Raw genomic sequence first — 19210 nt, forward strand, 5'->3', positions numbered from 1 at the left:
ACAGACAATTGGGAAAAATTATACTTATTAAGAACAAGTGTTGCCTTTACTGGAAGGAAGATAACGCAAATTTTAATGCCCTACATATATTAAAATTAACATGAAAATTCTGGTGCACATATCTTTTAGCCCTTCTGGCTTGTTTTCTGATTGTGTCATTTGTCTTAGCTCTTCATCATTTAACAACTCATGGAGTTGAGTGTGTGTTACTTTGTTCTTTCTTTCTTATATTCCACATATGAATTCAAATAGCCTACTCTCATATAAAATAATCATCTTATTAAACATTGTGACAGAGAATAGATTTGTATATGGGAATTTGGTGACCGCTCTCCTGTAGCAAACAAGTTATATTCTTCAACCTTTTCACTTCTTTTTTTCCAAGTTTAAAGAAATCTTAAAAACACCTAGAATTAGATTCAATAAATTAAATCATTATTGTATTGTATCATTAGTAGCTTTAGAAGAGTTTAGTGTATGGAGAAAATATGAGGAACATAATATATAATAAAAGTATCATCTCATTCAGATATGAGATCCCTTAACCCTGATATCATTCATATTTGTATTTTTCAATAATTTGGGCAATTATTTGGAAAAATTCAATCGGATTCTTACTTTGATGCTGTTAAAAAACGAAGATGAAATAAATGCTTGCACGTGTGGTAGGCTGAATAACAGCCCCAAAGATTTCCAGGTCCTAATCTTTAGAACCTGTGAATGTCACCTTATATTGCAAAAGGGAGTTTGCAGATATGATTCAGTTAAGGATCTTGAGATAGATTATACTGGAATATCCTCAATGTAATCACCCGTGTGCTTATAAGAAAAGGGATGGTAAAGGGAAATCTGGCTACAGAAGAGAAGGGGCAGTAGAAGAAAGGAGTTGGAGTGATGCGAGAAAGGGATCATAAGCAGGATACAGTCCAGAAGCTAGAAATTAATGGAAGTGAATTCTCCCTCAAGCCTCCAGAACGAAACAGCCCTGCCACCATTTTGAGCCCAGTGAAACTGATTTCTCACTTTTAGCCTCCAGAACTGTTAAGGGAATAAATATGCTGTTTTAAGCCACCCAGTTTGTGGTAATTTTTTTCAGCAGCCATAGGAAACAAAAATCATATGTAAAAGTAAAATGACAAAATATGTATCAAATACATACGGTATGTATGCTGAAGTGTTTGGGACAAGTAATTTATGTCTGTAGATTACTTTGAAATGCATAAAAACAGACTGATATGATGAATAAAGTGATGGAAAGATGGATAGATATATATATATTTTTAATTTTTAATGTTTATGTACCTATTTATTTATTTATTTTTTGAGAGAGAGACAAAGACAGAGTGTGAGCAGGGGAGGGGCAGAGAGAGAGGGAGACACAGAATCCGAAGCAGGCTCCAGGGTCCGAGCTGTCAGCACAGAGCCTGACGCAGGGCTCCAACTCACGGGCCATGAGATCATGACCTGAGCCAATGTTGGAAGCTTAACCAACTGAGCCACCCAGGCGCCCCAGATGTCAAACTTTAATATGGGTAAATATCACTGGTGCTTGATAAAAAACACAAATACTTGGACTCTCACCTTTCAGTTGAAGGTGAAGCCCAAGCAGAAATCTGCATTTTTAACAAGCCCCCAGCTGTTCTGATACCCACATTCAACAGGAAACACTTTGTAAACTGGACCAATTATACTTTAAAATATATATTGATGTTGAAAGAAAGCACCCTATGAGGACAATTTTTATCTTTACTCTAAGTTCACACTACCATGAACATATATGTATACATGGAGAGAGATAGGGAGAAGTTGTAACAAATGAGAATATATATAAAACTTTTAGTCCAGGGGCTGGAATGTAGAGAAGACTTATTATGTGCCGGTATGGTAAGGGCTTTACATACATTCTCATTTAATTTTCACAATAATCTTAAATGGATTGTATCATTATCTTCATTTTACAAATATTGCAGGATTAGAGAAGGCAAGTTATTTACCCAAGGGCATATAGCTAAAGAATTGATATGTCCAGAATTCAATATTCAATCTCAAGATTTCTAACTTCAAATCATATATACATATGATATTTAAGTTTTATTAGAAGTTATCTATATTACATATAACATATCTATGTATATGTAGTTTTTCAATGGATATGTGTGTGTGTGTGTGTGTGTATATATATATCCTATATATAAGCTACTATATATATATATATATATATATATATATATATATATAAATAATGTAAGGCACTATTAGTAGAACATATGTTTCAAGTTATTTTCCTAGTTTGTAAATGAATTTAGGTCACACTTCTACTGGGTTCTTTTCGTTCATGGACATATATATATTTACATTTATATATTTATGTATTTATATACATGTGCTATATGTATGATATATACACAGATATATAGCCTACTATAAATAATATGTTTTATATATCTATGAATTTATATGTGTATATGTTCATACATATATAAAACAAATATGCTTATGCATATATATCACACACAACGTTCACCTTCAATGAACGAAAGAAGTATGACCTAAATTCATTTGTAAACTAGGAAAATAATTCAAAACATATGTTCTACTTATGGTTGATCAGTAGCTTAAATTTTACAGAAGATGCCAATTCATGAGTTGTGCACAATCTCTTGGTTGTAAGGCAGAAATTTTTTATTTGGTTTTTGGTCTTCAAAGAATAGGAGGAAAGATACAACAGCTTTAAGAGATAGTTTGGGTTCACAGCAGAGATAATCCATCATTGTGCTAATCCCTGTTTAGAACTGGGCAAAATCCAGACGCATCAGAGTTCCCTCCAGACATTCCTTCAGTATTATCTTTGGAAAATCAAGTTGCTCTATATTAACCACACGAATGAAAATCTTAATGCTTTAGCCAAATGAATGGCTTTGTTAGACCTTACTTATTTAACCTGCTTCTTCTTTCTGTTCATTTCAAAATATTTTCTTCTTTAATTGTGCTTTATGTGTTTGCTTGTTATCTATCTTGATTATTAGCCAGATTACTTTTTAAAGCCAGCTGGAATCTGTTTTCAATTTTTGTTTTAGAATGGGCAACCACAGTGTTCCCAGCATTTGGCCTGAAGTTTTCAATTAGGTTGCAATGACTTTTAACTTGAAAATATTGTTGTTCTTTCTGGCTGCATACGTAACAAGGAAGGAAAAAACAACTTTCTCCTTACTTTGATAGTCTTCCACCAAATAATAAAAACCTGACTCAAAACTCTAAAGTAGATAATTTCATTGAATCTGATGGGAAGTAAGATGATGAAAATGGAGTGGCACTAAAAATTTTGGCGATAAATTAACTTTGCCTGCTTTTTTAAGGACATCTAACACGACCAAAACAAATCTGAGTTGAATTTAAAAATAGTATTTTTTTTCTATCTTTACAGTTTGATTACTATAAAGATATTTTCGACTTTGACTTTTATAGTGTTTTCATTATAAAGAACCCCAATTTCAGTCTAGTTTTCAATTCTATTTCAGGAGGGTTTAACAAAGGCATGAGAAGAGTTGAATGCAAAGTTTAACTATAGGTAGAAAGTATTAATCTAAATCCTAAATGCAACAGTTTTATGTATTTCTCTCCTGAGGGACATAGACAGCCTGTGGCAGAGGGATTGTCATTTTACCTGTGGTTTACTTGTCACTTAATAAAAGACATGTTTTCCATTGAGTTCCAGAGCTACCATTGCCAGTGGGCTATGATACTGAGACGGGAAGCTGCTCCACAGCACCATGATGCCAGGGTCAACAAATTGGCCTCTGCCCCATAGCTAAAAGATTGTGCACCATGTTTCATGAGAAGATAACCATTTTCTATGGGGTAAATCTTAAGAAGGGAAGACAGATTCTTGACTTAATTACCTATTTCTAGTGCTGAAGCTATGGAGCTCTATTCTCCCTGATTTTCTACATCCTATCGTTTGAATCTGGGAGGTAGTGAAATAGATTTGTTGGGTAAGATTTGATCAAAGAATACTCAAGCATTATCACTATGACTAAAATTTCTTCAATGAAGCCTTGACATATTTATTGAGTACTTAGGGTTTTACTCAGACTCCGATTGAAAACTAACATTTCATTAAGGAAAATATATTTGCCCACACCATTAAAATGCCACTAGTATTCAGTGAAAAAATAAAAGTATAAGATAAAAATATTAATGCATATGTTGTAGGTATTCAGCTGCCAGTAACTATAAACAAACATCACATTCCAACCATTCCCCCATATTGGCGCTTTCTTTTCCTCATGATTTTCTAGTGAAGAGGCTACCAGTCATTGATTTAATGACTAAATCAATAGTCATTGATTTAGAGAGACAAAATACCAATTATTTTGTTGCATCTTATCTGTTATTATATATCACAAATGCATGACATATTCGAATAAATCTTTAATAAATACAGTAATAACAATCAGTCACTGCTAACTAGATGCCAAGTGTCCTACTCAATGCTTTATGTGCATATTTTTCCATTTAATCCTCATAACAACCTTGAGAAATAAGCATTGTGTTTACCTCCCTCGGACAGAGAAAGAATTTACCATTAAGTGAGCTTAAGTAACTTGTCTAATGTCATCCTGTCAAGCATCTATTGATTCTTATGTAATTCATGCTGTTGCTTCTAATTCAATATGCTGAGCAGCCATGTCTCTCACTAGAGCAGAAACAACAGAGATGAATTTCTTTCAGTTTTATTACTGTGTATTGAAGAATGACCATATTTGCAGACATTTGTTCCATGGAAGAAAAACCAAATAATGAACAATTGAAGTCGAACCAATAGAGTAACCTACCAGTTACACATAGAGATTGTACTAAGGAGGGGCACTTGGGTGGCTCAGTCGGTTAAGAGTCCAACTTTGGCTCAGGTCATGATCTCGTGGTCTGTGAGTTCGAGCCCCACATCAGGCTCTGTGCTGACAGCTCAGAGCCTGGAGTCTGCTTTGGATTCTATGTCCCACCCCCCCCACCCCCCCCACCCCCACCTCTCTGCCCCTCTCCCACTCTGGCTCTGGCTCTCAAAAATAAATAAGTGTTTAAAAAATTTTAAAAATAAAGAAATTATACTAAGGTGATTAAAAAAGTAATTATGAATTTGGACAAGTACTTACCTTTTACACTACAATCAATTTTGCCATCCAAAATATACCAACTCTGTTATTAGAATCATTAGCTAGCATGAAAGATCTGAAGCAAATTGTCCAGCTACTAAAAAATATATAAAAACTAACATGCATTATTGTTGAACAACCAAAAGGATTTATTAACTGAGAGCAAATGAATGTGAACATCATGTTTGTGAGGCAGATATACTATCAACAGCTACCTTGTCCCTTCCCTATATAAAGACTTTTGTGATCAACACCTCTTCTAAGAGCATTACAAGTCGTTCTGGAAAATGTTGTCTCTTTTTCTGAGTAAGTTCCCTGGCCTCACTTCAGCAGAGAATCTTGTAAAAAGTGGAGCCAAAAGTCAATGGCTCTGGTATGTCATACCCTGAAGATGATTCTCAGCAGTAAAAATCATTCTTCCTTAAATATAGGCAAGATTGTTCATTGCCAGCAATTTACTAGTATGCTTCTTTTTTTCCCCTCATTCTCATTTTCCATCAACCATGACCCTTCCATAATGCTTTTTAGTGGTACAGTAAAAATAACAATATGTTAATTTCTCCAAAGCTCATAGGCTTACCTCTAAAAGGCATCCCTCAGACTCACAACTCTGAGTCTTTGTGAAAAAAATAAACTAGAAATATATATCAAGATAAAAAGTGAGAACTGAGACTACCCGTAGCAACATGACTCAGTTGTACAATAAGACTTTGCCCAGGAAAGATGAGACTATAAGCCAGTAAATATTATCTTCTTCAAGATAGTTGCACAGATTAGCTTCTCTGAGACAATAGTTTGATTACTTGGGCAACAAGCTGTCTTGTCAAATAATAGTTTATCCATCAAATCTTCCCTTAAGACATTCACCTTACTCTGTTCACCAATCCTAAACTATCTTGTCACAAATTTTGCCCAATCTCCATCATCTTTCCACCTTGAAACACTTTCCCAGACCCCAGACCCCTATAAACATCATATCAGACTTCCCTCTTGTGAGATACTATTCAGATATATCAAGTTGGTGTTCTATCTCACTGCAGTGACTTCCATTCTATTCAGTTTTGCTTCATTAAATGGCTGTTTTGTAATATTTTAGAGAATTCAATAAAAGAATGTCAGTATGGTACAGAGATCTGAAATCTTCCAAGTCTAATCATCAGGAAAAGCTGTTTTCAGTTTAATCCGTTTTACAAGCATCTTTGTTATTCAAGACTTCAGGGAACAGAATAAAATGGTCCACCACAACCAACGGATATGAAAATTTCATGGAGATAATATCAAGATTATTTAACATAGTCTCATAGATTGTGAGTGTAGATCAAAAATGCTGTTTAGTGGTGGGTTTCAAAGTGTCAGCAGTTTTTTAAAGTGCAAAGGGAGTGCAGAAGACAGAATTTCATTTTTTTCTATTTGTGTGTGCATTTCTCACAAATTAAATCCAGACTTTGTTTCCTAGAGCAACATTTGGAAGATATTTTTTAAATAGACCAATGACTAATTATTTGCCTACTTAACAAATAAGTAGTTTAGGGAAGATAATTCTTTTATCTTGTTATTTTAAAAATTAATTACAAAACTTTTAAAAGGGAGAAACAATTGACTTAAATTCATAAAAGTAAAAAAGCTTAAGATAATTCAACTATAGGGCTCTAAATAACATTTGTCCAAAGCTTCTATTTCAGTTATTTCTCTTTTCATGAAGTATTGTCAACTGGGTTATTTAAGAAGAAATCTTTAAGACAGCTGTAAAATGTAACAGTTGTGTTAATAATTGTCTGTTTGATTACATGGTATAAATACCTTTTCACTGCAAAGACATTAATATCTTATGATAACTATACATATCACCTATGTGAACTGACTCTGTACTAACATTAATTGATTAAACACCTTTTCATATTGTCCCCGTTTTCATTCTTAGTAGAAAGTGTTAATGCAGGGGATCTAACTTTTGTTCATGGACAAATTATTTAGCCTTTCAAAAGGTGGGAAGACTGTGGACATGAAGACATTTCTACCTTATTTTGGCAAAATCCCCAAGATAAAACACTATAAAACCTACTTCATTAGACAAGATAGGAGATGGGACCAAAACAAACAAAACAAAAAAACAAAGAAAAATAAAATGCACAAATTAAGGTCTCAATGACTTAGCCTGTCACAGAACCATCCTGTGGAATGCTGAAAGATATAAGAGAACTTCTCTCCAGCCATTCACTTTTTAGACAGGAGAGGAAACACAAAGCCTAATTAAAAACAAAAAACAAAAAAAACCAAAAAAACAAACAAAAAAAACCTTAATAAATGCAAGGAAATTGCATTAAAACCTTAAAAGAAAGGTTTTGTGCCAGCAAAACACTTGCTTTATCATCAGGCTATCAAACTATCCAATGAAGAATATTGATATGCTAATTAGAAAGAATAAGCAAGGATATTTTCAGCAGAGATATGAAGTAACTTGTAACCATGCTGCGGAGGCTACTTTTTAAAAATAGTGATTTCAGGGGTGCCTGAATGACTCAGTCTATTAAGCATCCAACTTGGGCCCAGGTTATGATCTCCAGTTCATGGGTTCGAGCCCAGCGTCAGGCTCTGTGCTGACAGCTCAGAGCCTGGAGCCTGCTTGGGATTCTGTGTCTCCCTCTCTCTTTGCCCTTCCCTTGTTCTCTCTCTCTCTCTCTCTCTCTCTCTCTCTCTCTCTCTCTCTCCTTCCCTCAAAAATAAATAAGTACTAAAAAAAAATAGTGATTTCGAAGTTTCTATTTATTTTTCATTGTTTAGACATATGGGGAAGAATAACAATGTAGATCAAAGTTACAATTAACTTACTAACTTACATTAATTTATATTTGGTTTAGTGAAATCCTTTAGAAGTTATATTTTGATATGTAACTTCTGGTGTGATGTCTACCATTGCCAAGCAGTCATAGAGCATTAATGAGAGGTGGGAGACTAGGAAGCATGTCAGCCTCTGAGATCAAGGCTCTGTGTCTTAGACTCTGAGCTCAGCTTGGCATCTGACACTTAGTAGGTACTCACTTCTCGTGTGTGAAGGGATGTTCTTAAGGACCTGAGTTAAAGGATCCGAGCATCTCAATTCTACGTGTCAATCCTAGCAACTGTTTTGCATAATACCTTCTCTTAAGAGAGTAGCTGCGAACAGAGTCTACATCCATTCTTCCAGCAGCAGAGTTGGACGGGTTAGAGACTCCAGTGGCCTGAGTTCAAATTCCGTCTCCAGCGCTCGCTTGCTGTGTGACTCCTGGCAGGATCTTTACCTTCCTTGGAGCAGCGTCCCTTGCCAGGAAATGGAAAGAAGAGGGGCAGCTGCCAGAGAGGATTTGAAGGGTGAGGACTAATGAGGTAACCCGTGCAGAGTGGTGAGTGTGGGTTGCTGGGCCCAGGGACAGTATCAATAAATATCAGTTATCACTCTTACTCACATGCTAAAATGATTTCTTAAAATCTTTTGAACGCTGACTGTATTTATATCCTGTGGCTGCTCTAGCAAAGTACCACAAATTAAGTGGCTTACAACAACAGAAATTCGGTCTCTCAAGGTTCTGGAGGCCAGAAGTCCCAAATCAGTGTCACTGGGCGGAAATCAGGATCATTGTCGGCAGGGCCACACGGTCCCTTAGAGGCTCCCGTAAAGAAGCTCGTCTGTTCCTTGCCCTCTCCAGCTTCCGGAGGCTGCTGGTGTTCCTCGGCTATGGTGCATTTGCCCCATGTCCTGCCTCTGTCCTCCCCCTGTCTCCTGTTCTGTGTGTTTCTGTTAATCTCTCTCTGCCTCCGTCTTGTAAGGATGCACATAATTGGACTGAGGGCCGATTCTGATAATCTTTTCATTGTCAAGATTTTACCCATAATCTTATCCCAAGTCCTTTTTTACCATACAAGGTAACCTTCACAGGGTCTGGAGACCAAGACCTGGGTACCTTTTGGGGAACCATTACAAAGCCTACCAAATGAACATTTAGTACTTTAAAATTAAAGAATTTGCTTGCCCAGCTACATACTTACGGGTGTAATTCCTGTTTTCTCTCTCTCTTTCTCTTAATCCCCCTCCCTCCCTCACCGTCTCCCTCCCTCTCTCTCTCTTCTTTTCTCCTTTTCCTCCAAACCCTGTCCCATATACCTCACTATATGTAAGTCAAGTGTCTTGACCAAATAGAGCTGTTTTTGTTTTTGTTTTTGTCTTCTTACCTGCATGGAAGACTAGTAAAGGCAGTTGCCAGCTTTTGCTGAGGGGCTCCCTCAAGTCAGAATCTGCATCTTTGAGAGGTCCTGCCTGTGATCCTTCTGAATTTTCTAGCGTGATTATTCCTCATGGCCACAAAATGGCTGAGCCAGACCCAGACATGCGAGGTAGGAAGAAAAGAGAACGTTTCCACCAGCTTCTGTCTATCAGTGAACCAAAACTTCCCTTGAAAACTCTCAGGAGACATCCCTTTATATTTGGCTAGAAGTATATCCTCCATCACAAGATACAGGGAGGCTGGGAAAAGAAAAACTGCAGCTTTTCTAGAGGGGAGAGTAGAAGGCATCCAGATCGGAGATCAAGGATGACTGTTGTGTATGCCAGCCAACGAGACTCCTTACCTGAGGGGATGTTGGAGGGAGGGCAGAGGAGGGAAGAGAAGGCAGAGGGAAAGAAGCAGAGGGGTGGAATCCTAACTGAGCTGCCACTACGAGGCAGGCAGTACACCTGATAAATCCACACAGTTTCTCATTTCATCTTCACCACAGTTTTTTGAAATTAATCTTAATGTTCCCATCTGGCAGAGAAGATGATTGAGGTTCAGAAAATTTTAAAAGCACATGCTAGTACAGAGCTAATAGGTGGGGAGGGCAGAAATGAAACTTCAGTGTGTCTACATCCAGATACCATGCTCTTTCTAGTACTTTTGAATGAATTATCATCCCCGTTAGATCATCTGTGGCTGACATTTTCCCCTCATAGCCGCTCTTCTTCAGATGCTGTTATTATCTTAACGGTGTTGACCAAAACTCAGAGCACTTCACCAAAACCGTAAATCACTCTGGGGCTGCAGGTATGGGGGCTGCTGCAACGCTCCTGTTGTAACACAAACGTGCTGGGAGAGACAGGGCCCGGTCAGCACATTGCAGTGCACAGTCAAGATGCAAATGGGGCTCCATGAGCCTGGGACCTTGTCCTCACGACCCTGAGAGTGGGCTTCCCGGGCTTCCTGGGGCACGTGGGATACTTCCGCCCAGAATGACTGGGGAAGTGGTATTTGTTGGTGGCAAGCACTAACAGGAATGCAGCTCAAGTACTGGTGTTGACATTCGGAGTTAAGTCAGACTTGTGTCTCCAGATCTGCCCTTACAGACACAGGTTTCCCAGTATGTTGCGGAGAGATTCTTACACAGAAGAAATTCCACTGGTGGAGAAACTGGCTTATTCTTGAAAGAGGGCAACTCTTTTGTTAAAAGTGTCTACAAGCACAGGAAAGTTTAGTCAAGAGGAAAAAATAGATTTCCAAAATCTGTCCCAGAACTGAACCATTTTGAATGATCAGAATCGCATCCTCTCCTACTTCATCTCCTTCCCCTTCAGCTAATCTTTCCGTGCTTTCTGTTCGTGTTGGGTGTATATGATTCAAACTCAACCCTTTATGTATGTTTTACAAACCCAAAAAAGAAAAAAAAAAAAAGTCAGCCTACCCAAGACAACACACTGTACAACCCAAAACTAGTTTAAATTTATGTTTTGCTCTGATAAAGTGGTAACGATTGTAGCGACACAAATAAGCTTGTATCAAGAGGGTCTCAGATTCTAAAACTGAATTTACTCCTTTATGGTTAAAGAATGTTCAAAACGGTGAAGACCTAAAAAATGGGATTTCATAATTTGCACATTCTTGGGACAGATAGGGATCGCGGACTTTCTTCATCCACAAAAGGAAGCCCGGGCCCATCTACCTATGGCTCTGGAGGAACAGGGAAGCCTGATGAAACAGGAGTGAGGATACCAACCCCTGGCAGAGATCCAACCCCCTTAAAGTGAGGAAATCCAAAGGAAAAAAAGAAGATCTCTTCTCAGTTTCTTTGGAACACAGATTGGGTTCGCATCAAGTTTCTGCATCATCCAGTGAGCCTTGCTCACCAGACACCTGTGCCCACACTTGACAACTTGTGCTGATTCCTGGCCAGTAAGAGTGACTCCAGAGACTGCCAATGCCAGCAGGATCACCATCAGAGACCCCATGTATGACAGTAACCTACACTAGCCTTGCTGGGTTTGTGGAGGCTCTGGCTTCCCCTACTGCTGCCCAGAGAAGCCAGGTAATACAAACAGGAGGTGCAAGGGAGTTATTCCCATAGTGGGTGAACTCGGACCAATGTAACACAGGAGTTGAGGAAAAGCCAGAGATACATTACTCACCCCTCTTCTTCCTCTGCGGCAGTTATTATACACAGTAGGTCTATACAACTTTTCTAAAGACGTTCTGCAAGGTGAGCGACCAGTTGTGTTTTTTTTTTTTTGCAAAGCTAGAGACAGCTCAGTAATGCACCTACTGTCCTTGTCTCTAGTTTTCCTGGTACTGAACCCCCAATAAAGCATTAGCTTGTGTTTGCTTTGGACTTCATTTTCTGAGGCACCCATGTTAAGAGGGTGTGATAACAGTCATATCTGCCCCCAGAAGTAGTTTATTAAGCAGGGGTGACAGGGCTTTAGTATGAGGCATTTGTAGTTTCAAATGTATGGAACTGAGTGTGATAGGATCCGGGGATGGCCACAGGTCTAGGTCATAGCCAGTATGAATGCGAGAAACTAACCCCTCCTGTGAAAATGTAAGTGGAAATAGGAATCACATGTTTCCATGCCCAACTAAGATGGGAGATCAGAGAGAGAAAGGGCAGAGCTCTGGGAGGCTGTGCTCCACCTAACCTCTCAAATCACATGGTTCTCTGGATGGGGGGTTCTCTGGATGGGGGCAGACAGTACTGGTACAGGGTTCCAAAGAATTAAAAGCAGGGAGAGGTGTTTAGGAATGGAAAGTAAATTGTTTAACTGTGATGTAAAGGACAGATAAGAGTTCCTGGACAATTTCCCCTCCATCTTCTTCCTGTCTTTATTCCACTTTCCACTGCCTCTGTGTTTGCAAATTCTGTCTTGCTATTAGTTTTTAATGAAACCAATATGTTTATCATAGTCAATGGCAGACACGGTCATTTGCACCTCAAGGTTATATTATTTTTTTCCTCAGACGGATTCAGCTGGCAGCTTCTGTAGATTCCTTTGCACAAAAAGTGACACCAAAGTTCTAATGGCAAGAAGCAAACTCTATACCTCAGCAATTCTGCAAGCAAGATCAAGTATTGCCAACTAATCTTTTCTTTTCTTCAAGGGGGAAAAAAAAACCCAACAACAATGGGCTAGAATAAAAAATGTGGACAGGAAAACATGCTCACATATTGTAACAGTATGATGGGCTTCGGAGTTTTCTAGAATTCTAAATGTGTGGTTGATGCTGCAGCAGCCCCTGCAAAGCCATCACTTACCACGATGTCAGAAGATCTTGGACACTGGGAACAGACTTGATTAGTATGACTAACTTTCATAGTCTCAAAGCTTCAGACATCAGCAACAGAGAGGAGCCGAGCAGACACTGGATAAATAATAAAGAATGAGAAACATGTTGTGACACTCACTTTCAAATTATATTTTCAATTTTTTTCTTACATCCACAAATTTCTAGTAAAATGAAATTACGCAGTTTCATTAAATTATCTAGATGTCATTTAAGAAAAAAAAGGAAAACAACTTTGGTATAATTTCAAATGTCTCCTTCATGTCAGACACAACCATGCTAAAGTGTTTCTTGTATAAAAATTTCCACTTGTTCCCACTGTCCAGTCAACCTAGGAACCATATCTTTCCTGCCCTTTGTGGTCAGACTTCTCAAATGAGACTTTCCACTTTTTCATACTATGTCCACTCCTTTCTCACAATAATTTTTTTGCCCCTATCAGTTTTATTTAACTTTTTCTCAAAGTCCACTGGCCTTTTCTCAATCTCCTCAAACGTTTTGAAATACGTTACTCTTGTTTCAATCGTCCTTGTTGACAGGTCCCTACAACATCACGTTCACCTGAAAATCCCATTAACTTTAATCACATCATCAGTGTCTCCTAAAAGCAAGCATTCTCCAGAAGGTTCCTAGGACTTCAGCCTTTGTCTCTCTCAGACTGACTCATCTCCTCCCGTGACGGCAAATACCCACCACTTCTGTGTCTATCTCTTCAACAACAACAAAAAAATTAATGTTTATTTATTTTGAGAGACAGAGACAGAGAATGAGTGGGGGAGGGCAGAGAGAGATGGAGACACAGAATCCCAAGCAGGCTCCAGGCTCTGAGCTGTCAGCACAGAGCCTGACACGGGGCTCGAACTCACCGACCATGGGATGATAACCTGAGCCAAAGTCCGATGCTTAACAAACTGAGCCACCCAGGCACCCCTCTATCCCTTCAATTTCACTCTCATTGAAACAGTAGACCCGCTTATCAACTGCTAAGTTAAATCAGCATCACAGAACTTCTACAAACTCCCTTTTGTCGAAACCTGATCCTTCTCTTTCTAGCTAGCTTCTCCCCAACCAGGAATAAAATATGAGAGTTACCTTTGACTCTTTCTTTTGAACTTCTAACATCCAAACAGTTGCTCAGTTCTTTCACCTCTACATCTGCAGTTGTTTCCCTCATCTAAACTTGGTCTTTACTACCACGCTCACAGCCAAGTTCCCATTACCGCTGTTCTATACCACTCGAACAGACATTCACCCTGCCTTTCCACATCCTTTGGCTCTTCCTTTGCCTGTCAGTTCTTCTCTTAATGTACAATTGTGACCGTGGCACTCCTGACTCAAAAGCCATCTACTCTTTCTCCTTCTTCTACACAATAAAGATCAATGTCTAGTTTGGTAGCTACAGTCCCTCATAATTATGGTGTTAGCAGGCTTTATACCTTAAAAATTCTTGTGTAGAATGTATTGTTTGGGCAACCTAAAGGGACTCAAAATAGAGAAGGGAAAAAAGGCAAAACCAAAATAAAAGAGAAATTTTATTTGTCTTCTATTTTCCATTGGATGGTGAAACACTTTTTTTTTTTTTTTAAACAATGATTGTATTGCCATCTGCTGGAATTATTAGAGCACATTTGAAGCAATGTTTTTCTCAGGCTGAAAGTCTTGACTTCAGTTTTCAAACATTATCTCTAAATACAACTTTTAATGCCTAATATAACTGCAGATGTTAGAGTTTCATATGAGAATTGCTTTGATTCCAAGCACACAAAATTACAATTAACAAATTAGCATGACCTTTGCTTATAATAGACTAGGAGCATTCACCTTTATTACTGAGAATATCCTAGTGAGCCCAAGAATGAGATGATTGCCTTTATGGAGAAATAAGGTATCTTTTTTAATATCAGGTTACTTCCAAAAACCATTTTTTTTGACGGTACTCAAGAATTCAAATTTTTCTCAATATTTAAGACTCAGAACTAGAATTACCTTTTCCAATGAAGGATTCCCAAGCCACCTTATCCTCTTTGATTTTATATAACTTACTATGGGCATTTCACTTTTATTTGGGAGGCTAAACATAATTGCATTGTATTGACATGAAACATTGCCTGTGTTTGTCTCTCCATAATCAGTAGTGGTTAAAAATCTGGTCTCTAAAGTCAAGCTGCATGCTTCAAAATGTGAATTTGCCATTTACTAATTAATATTTTTGTAACTAGCTTCTTCCTCTGTGAAACGGAGATAACAATATTTCCTTCACAGGGTTGTTAGGAAGATTACAACAGCAAGAACTTTAAAATCACTCAAAGCATCACTTGCCATGTAGTAAGCACCTAAAATTATTAGCTTTTATCAATCAGATTGTTACAGATATGATTATTATCACCCAATAACTCAAACAGGTAGCAGTGAGTCCTACATAGAGCAGGTTTAAAATGAGTATTATTAAATGACAGATTTTTATTAGCTATTTAAAAATGATTTAGATTTTTTAAAAGTTAGATTCTTTGAGACATAATATACATACAGTAAAATTCATCAATTTTGATGGTACAATTTAATGACAATTGTTTAAGGTTCACTCAGCTTCTTAAATCTGTATTTATATTTTTATTATAGTGGAGAAGTTTTCAGTCATTATTTTTCAAGTTTTTTTCAGCATGATACTCTTTTATCCTTCTGTTCTGTGACTCCAATAATATGAACATTAGAACTTTGTGTGGTAAGATTGTTCCCTGAGCCTCTTTTTTCACTTTTTTAAAACTTTTTTCTCTCTGTTGTTGAGGTTCAATAATTTCTATTTCTCCATATTCAAGTTTACTGGATCTTCTGTCATCTCTTTTCTACTGTTGAGGCTACTCGGTGAGTTTCCCTTTTTAATTTTGGATACTGTATCGTACTTCTAAATTTTCCCTTTAGCTCTTCTTCATGTTTTCTATTTATTTCTTGATAGTTTTTATTTTAATATTTGTTTCAAGAATGTTCACAATTGCTCATTTAAGCATTTTCTATAATAGATACTTTAAAGTCTTTGTCAGACAGCAACATGCAGAAAAATGAACCTGGACCACTTTCTTACACCATACACAAAAATAAACTCAAAATGGATGAAAGACCTCAATGTAAGACAGGAAGCCATCAATATCCTCAAGGAGAAAGCAGGCAAAAACCTCTTTGATCTTGGCTGCAGCAAATTCTTAATCAACACATCTCCAGAGGCAAGGGAAACAAACGCAAAAATGAACTACCGGGACCTCATCAAAATAAAAGCTTCTGCACATCGAAGGAAACCATCAGCAAAACTAAAAGGCAACTGACGGAATGGGAGAAGATATTTGCAAATGACATGTCAGAAAAGGGTTAGTATCCAAAATCTATAAAGAACTTATCAAACTCAACACCCAAAAAACAAATAATCCAGTGAAGAAATGGGCAAAAGACATGAATAGACACTTCTCCAAAGAAGACATCCAGATGGCCCAGATGGCCAACCGACACATGAAAAAATGCTCAACATCACTCATCATCAGGGAAATACAAATGAAAACCACAGTGAGATACCACCTCATACCGGTCAGAATGGCTAACATTAACAACTCAGGCAACAACAGATGTTGGCAAGGATGCGGAGAAAGAGGATCTCTTTTGCATTGTGGGTGGGAATGCAAGCTGGTGCAGCCACTCTGGAAAACAGTAGGGAGGTTCCTCAAAAAATTAAAAATAGAACTATCCTATGACCCAGCAATTGTACTACTAGGTATCTATCCAAGGGATACAGGTGTGCTGTTTTGAAGGGACACATGCACCCCAATGTTTATAGTAGCACTATCAACCATAACTAAAGTATGGAAGAGCCCAAATTTCCATTGATGGATGAATGGATAAAGAAGATGTGGTATATATATATATATATATATATATATATATACATACAATAGCAATCAAAAAGAATGAAATCTTGCCATTTGCAACTACGTGGATACAACTGGAGGGTATTATGCTAAGTGAAATCAGTCAGAGAAAGACAAATATCATATGACTTCACTCATATGAGGACTTTAAGACACAGAACAGATGAACACAAGGGAAGGGAAGCAAAAATAAGATAAAAAACAGGGAGGGGGGAAAAAAACATAAAAGACTGTTAAATAAGGAGAACAGAGGATTACTGGAGGGGTTGTGGGAGAGGAGATGGGATAAAAGGATAAGGGGCATTAAGGAATCTACTCCTGAAATCATTGTTGCACTATATACTAACTAACTTGGATGTAAAAAAAAAAAAAAAAAAAAAAAAAAGTCTTTGTCAGATAATTCTAAGCAGGGGAAGGAAAGAAGCTTTAACTCAGAATGGAATTCAGAAGTTTGACTTTTACATGGCATTGGTATTTTCCTTACTGCATGAAACTATTCTGGTAAAATAAAAAAAAAAAACAAACAAACAAACAGTGACTAGAGAATATTATTATCTGAGAATGACGAGCATGAAACCCGTCCTAGATTTTATTTAGAGGTAGGAGGTTTTCTTAGGCGCTTAGATTTCTGGTAATTTTGCATATCAACTAACTATACGTGATTCATTAGTTACCTCTCTCTGTGGCGTATGTTATCCTTCCTCAACTTAAAATCAATACTCTGGGGGCACCTAGGTGGCTCAGTTGGTTGGGCGTCCAACTTCGGCTCAGGTCATGAGCTCACAATTCGTGGGTTCAAGCCCTGCATCAGGCTCGGTGCTGACAGCTCAGAGCCTGGGGCCTGCTAAAGATTCTGCATCTCCCTCTCTCTCTGCCCCTCCTCTGCTCACACTCTGTCTCTCTCTTTCTCAAAAATAAATAAACATTAAAACAAAATTTAAAATCAATACTCTGATTCAATTTTTTTTGAAATTTTTATAGAAATATTTCCAATGAGGATATAGGGACAGTTCACTTGTTAGGTTCTTTTATGTCCAAAAATGCCACACACCTCACACCCACCTCAATTCATAAACAGTATCTTAAGAACAAACATCTATGGTCACAGAACTTTTCACTCCCAAGTCCATAATGTTGCTTCATTATTTTACTGAGTTACAAATAAGAAGACCAACAGTGTTATCAGTCTTCGCTTCGTAACCTATTTCTCTGCCTGGAAGCTTAATAAGGAGTGCTCCTAATCCCACAGGTTTATTAATTGCCCTAAAACATGGCCAGGATGGTTTCCTTTTTTAATAAATTCTTCCAGCACTCAGATGGTCTTTTATCATCTAAAAACTGAAGTTTCCATCCAACCCATGGGGATTTCTTCCATTAATTCTTTGGGTTTTGTTATTCTTCTTTTTCTTTCTCTCCTTTGGAAAGTTTTATTATTTTGAATAATTTATTTCTCAGTTTATCCTACATGTCTCTTTTTGTTTCTATTTTCCATTTCTTTTCTCTTTCTGTATTCTGATATGCTTCTTTAAGCTAGCATTGCCAATTCAATAACCAGCAGTGTCTATGCTGGTTTTTGCAATCTTTTTTTTTTTCAAACTATGCATATTGTTTAATTTTTTAATTTTTTTAAAGTTGTCCCCATTTATGCCACTGAATCCAGAATCCAGCTTAATGGAGCTCACCTATTCTAATTTTTTAGAGGGACGGCTGTCTTTCAGTCTACCAGCACTTATTAAAAGCACAGTATTCCACCAGCACTGACAAAAAATGAAATAAACTATGTAAACGCTTAGAATCAGAAGAAAATGAGTATTTTACTGAAGTGTAGTCAAAGGAAGAAACAATTGAAGAAGAAAAAGAAAAGATAGAATGAGGGGGAAACCGGATTACTGAAAGAAAAGAAAGAAAAATGGAGACAGAATTTTGTGGTTGAAAAGCTGGACAGCAATCTGAGGAGCCCTGGAAAGAGCTCCACGTGGGCTGCTCTGTGTCCCTTACAAGGGGTGAAGGGCATAAAGCACAGGCCGAGTTTAGTGAGGAGCTGAAGAGGCAGAGATTGTGGAGAAAAGGATGCTCTCAGAACTCTTAGAGGAAGATTGATGGGCCAAGGAGAAGCGAGAAGCTCAAGAAGCAAGGAGACAGAAATTACTGGAAAAGAACATAGCCCTGGGGTCACTGAGGTGACAGGCTTGGGCAGCTGGCTGAGCTTCTCCAGCACCTGGGTTTTGCCCCAGACTCCCGCAGATCTTCTCAGAGCTGAAAAACCCGAGGACCTAGGGTTTATCTTTATCTTTTCATTCTCTATTATCTGCACTCTCTTTATTTTGGTGGTCAGTTTAAATTTGAAATGTGGTAAATATCTTCTGCTCCCAGAATTCACAGTAGACCACCTGTGTGGACAATTCCAAGTCATACCACTAGATGGGGAACGTGACATATCTTTCCTGCCTGAGAAAAGTAAGGAAGGATTCTATCAGGTGACTCTGAGATTTTCTTATCTGAATTTTGATTGTCTTTCAAATTTGGGAAGGATCTACCACTTTTGAAAGAGGTGGGCAAAAATAATCTCACTTAAACCTTAAGAAAG

At 37.7% G+C, this 19210-nt stretch overlaps 1 long non-coding RNA gene across 1 annotated transcript in view; it reads right to left on the bottom strand.

Moving 5' to 3' along the window:
* Positions 1–19210, bottom strand: part of LOC128311319 (uncharacterized) — a 125528-nt gene that overhangs the window by 23355 nt on the left and 82963 nt on the right. The window contains exon 2 of the long non-coding RNA XR_008289691.1: positions 12684–12790. This is a non-coding gene — a long non-coding RNA (uncharacterized LOC128311319). The remainder of the gene's footprint in view (positions 1–12683; positions 12791–19210) is intronic.

Source organism: Acinonyx jubatus, chromosome A1, assembly GCF_027475565.1.
Source record: "Acinonyx jubatus isolate Ajub_Pintada_27869175 chromosome A1, VMU_Ajub_asm_v1.0, whole genome shotgun sequence".
In the NCBI taxonomy this organism is placed as follows: domain Eukaryota; kingdom Metazoa; phylum Chordata; class Mammalia; order Carnivora; family Felidae; genus Acinonyx; species Acinonyx jubatus.